This window comes from Arachis hypogaea, chromosome 11 (assembly GCF_003086295.3).
Source record: "Arachis hypogaea cultivar Tifrunner chromosome 11, arahy.Tifrunner.gnm2.J5K5, whole genome shotgun sequence".
Taxonomy (NCBI): domain Eukaryota; kingdom Viridiplantae; phylum Streptophyta; class Magnoliopsida; order Fabales; family Fabaceae; genus Arachis; species Arachis hypogaea.
Window position 1 is genome coordinate 33,363,869 of NC_092046.1, and position 3,944 is coordinate 33,367,812.

Genomic DNA, 3,944 nt, shown 5'->3' on the forward strand with positions numbered 1-3,944 from the left:
CTATTAAAAAAAATTAAATTATATGTTAGATATTATTATTTGTGTACTAATATATATATATATATATATATATATATATATATATATATATATATAACGGGTCTCTTGAAGAGGGTACCTATGTCCCATCTCAATCTATTTCACGTGGACAGGTCTCTATCCGTAAAAATTTTACAGATCCTCATTTAGTCCCAAATTACAAGTAGTCCAATAAATATCCATTTGGCTGGTCTTTTTTTATCATTTTAATTGCTAGCATTTGTTGGTTTGTGATGTGAAACTACTCTAGCCACTTAGTAAATTCCTAGATAATCATATTGTAACACCCTACCATACTTAATATTATGCTTAAGTCATAAGACTGAGATAGTAAGGTATTACGACCTCTAAAAATAGTAATATATATATATATATATATATATATATATATATATATATATATATATATATATATATATATATATAATAGAGAAAAGATACTTAACTAGGAGCCTTGAAAAATGGGTAAAACAAAATCGCAAAACAAAAAGCGCAACGCTCAGGAAAGGATTACTTGCGTGCTAAGAAACCTAATAGGAACATGATAAAGTTAAGCAAAAGAATAAAGGAAAGCCAAGGAAACAGCATAACTAGCCCCTGACTTAGCCTGCGAAGCTAAGGCTGGCCAGAGGATATATATATATATATATATATATATATATATATATATATATATATATATATATATATATATATATATATATATATATATATATATACATATGAACATACATAGGTATCCCCAAAATATACCAAAATACCAAAATAAACTCCTATCTCTCCCTCAACCTCTAAGAGGAGCAGCATACATAAGTTACTTGGAGAGTAAGCTAAATACATATATACATATATACAAATAGAAAACCAAAATACACCCAAGGACTACTTCGCTTCCCAGGATCCAGACGCCTAGCGAGGAGCCTCTCGACCTGCATCTGAAAAAACAACAATACAATATGGAATGAGAACCAGAGGTTCTCAGCATGGTAAAAGTGCCACGCGCATAATAAATACGGTCCTGAGAATGTCATAGGCAATCCTAGAACTCCGTTATTCAATTATCCAACTTAAGTACTAAACAGAAGCCATAAACAGGGGGAGGTATTCTAAATCTGCCTAACTTACTCAAGTTCAAGCTTAACCTAACACCAAACCATTTCCTCCGTTTCCTCCATCCTTTCATCATTCAGAATGCAACAGAAACAAGCAACCAAACAAGTTCACGCACAAGTAATGATCAAATAGTACAAATAGCAAGTATAACAAATAGCAGGTAATATATATCACTTACGCATACCCAGAAAATGCATAGCAATCAATACAAACAAATGCATACGATGCATGCCTGTCCTATGGCTGATGGGGCCCATCTGTCGGTTATCCAGCCAACCCGACAAGTCCGAAAACCTTAGACTGTCCCCCGTCGCGCATCCCCAAGAGTCTATGCATAGAGTTCACATTCATATTTCATAAAATCACTCAATGGGGGCTATCCATACCCGGGAATTTATACGTGCCCGATCACCCTTACGACGTAGGGTTAACAGAGTATCGAGAATCAACCTGGAACACGTGGTGGCGAGCCACGGTTTTTACCCAGGGAAACTCGTATCTCAGATATCATCATTCAAAAGCCATTTCATAGTCATAATCATTATTTAATCATTTATCAAGCCATGACATATTAACTCCTTTTATTAACAACCTCCCTTTCACATTTTTCATCGTCATTCCCTTATAATTCATCTTGATTACCCTTTCCGGGTCCTGACCATCAAACTCTTCTCATCCTTCTTAATATCAAATAATCTTAAAATCAACCCAACTCTAACATTAAATCAATCACATCACACGAGGATTAAACTTTAACTTCTCGAACTCATGACTATCACTAAGACATCCTCGACACTCTATTTTCTTTTCTGTTTCTAATATAGAAAATAAACTCGGAATTGCACAAACTTTATGTCCAGGCGTTCATATTGAAATAAGCTTTCTAACAAACTAAATATCATAATTTTTTGATTTTTCTAGCCTCAGGAATAAAGGAAAAACCGTGACTGCTCTGCAGTGCATAAAACCAGAAAAACAGCAGCAGCATGTGATATTCAAAATTCAATATAAAATTCAAGTTAAATCCAATGACTTTGAAAACTAATGTAGTTAAACTTTACTCATCCAGGTTTCTTTCTCAATTAGTTCTGAGTCAATACCATTTTTAATGAAAAAGTTACATTACCTGGAAGTTAAGTAAAAATGAGACAAAATCTGTTTTAAAAACCAACAAGCTTAGTACCTTTCAATTGGAATAACTTTTATTACAAAACTCCAATTAAGCTAAATTTTGATTTGAGAACCCCTAGCTCATCCAGAAACAAGTGTGTCTTGGTTGCAACACAATTTCTATTTAATTCTAAAAGTTACAAGCATTGGAAGTTGATGCATAGCTTGCTGAAATCTGTTTCTTTTCAGTTTTGACCACCAATATTCAAAAATTCACAGCTCCCAATCCTCAACTCTTAAAATTCTGAAATTTTAGAGAAATAAAGAAAGTTAATCAAATTTTATAACAAAATTGGATTCGCTCCAAAACTCAACTCGTAGAAATCGCAGCAAGACAAACAAGTTGCTGTCCTGTTTGATCTTTTCTGCTGCTGGACAGATTTAACAACCTAACTTTAAAAATTTGCCATAAATTATATATTTAACAAAAAGGTCCCAAATTTTCCAGTTTAGTTCCTTATATTCCCAAGTTTAGCCCAAACTTGGTCTCATGCAATTTCGATCATTACATAATTAGTTACAGCATATACAATACCACCACAACACAACTCTACATCCTTATTAACAAACACCAATTCTAATCCACCATAAATAAATATAAGAGCACACCATTAATAACTTTCACACCTCATAATTCTAATATATAAATTTACTAACAAATCTATTCTAACAACATTACAAGGCTAATCATTAAATACAACAAACAATCCAACTTATTCTATGGTTCCTCTAACCTAAGTTTTCACAACACCGTAAATATTAAACGTGCGAAACTTAAACCATACCTTGGCCGATCACTTAATTCACCCAAGGCAGCCTCTCAATACAAAAATCACAGCCCCTCCAAGCTCAATCAAACAGCCCAAAAGCAAGCCTTGTCACCAACAAAGCTCCAAGTAATCCAAATTCAAGTCCAATGCATAAACACCCTCTTAAACTACACCTAATACACACATATATATGTTCCAATTCAGTTTTCTATTACCAAAAATAAGATTGAGCTAGGGTTAGGGTATTCTTACCACACCCATATGCTCAATAGATTGAGCCCACAAGTTCCGGAAGCTAACTTGAACCTAGAACATAGAAATTGGACAAGATTCACCATAGGTTTTCAAGTTTATCAAAGAAAGAGGGATAGGGATTCTGAACTTAATAAGAGGCTTACTAGTGAAATTATTTGGATAGAAAGGTAGAGCTTGACGCGCTGAGCGCGTGGCCGCGAACGGTGCGGCGATCGGAGCCCGGACGGAGGAGTTATGGTGGATCAAAGGGTTAGGGTTTGAGAGCTTCTCTCCCTTTCCTCCAATTCTGTTTTGGCGTTGCAGCAACTAATGAGGAAGAAGAAGGCTGCTGTTTCCTTTATATTATGGGTCCGGTTGGACCCACATGCTCGATTTGTGCCCCGATTCAACCGGTTCGGTCCTTCCGGTCCGATTTTGAGCTAAATTTTCGAAATTGATATAAAAATTCTCGTTTTGCCGAGCTCTATCCTATTTTGATATTAGTTTTGCATATTTAATTTTCCTATTGAAAATTCAATTTATTGACTAATTATATACCGATTTTAGCGGGGTTTACATCCTACCCACCTAATTAGGAATTTTGTCCTCAAAATTCAG

The 3,944-nt window shown here is 34.7% G+C and overlaps 1 long non-coding RNA gene across 1 annotated transcript; it reads right to left on the reverse strand.

Moving 5' to 3' along the window:
- Positions 1-764: 764 nt before the first annotated feature.
- On the reverse strand, positions 765-3,660 carry LOC114924723 (uncharacterized). Its single transcript, XR_011868115.1, has 4 exons — positions 3,491-3,660; positions 3,350-3,398; positions 3,108-3,265; positions 765-974 (listed from the first exon to the last, which is right to left on the reverse strand). It is a non-coding gene; the product is annotated as an uncharacterized lncRNA (long non-coding RNA).
- Positions 3,661-3,944: the final 284 nt, after the last annotated feature.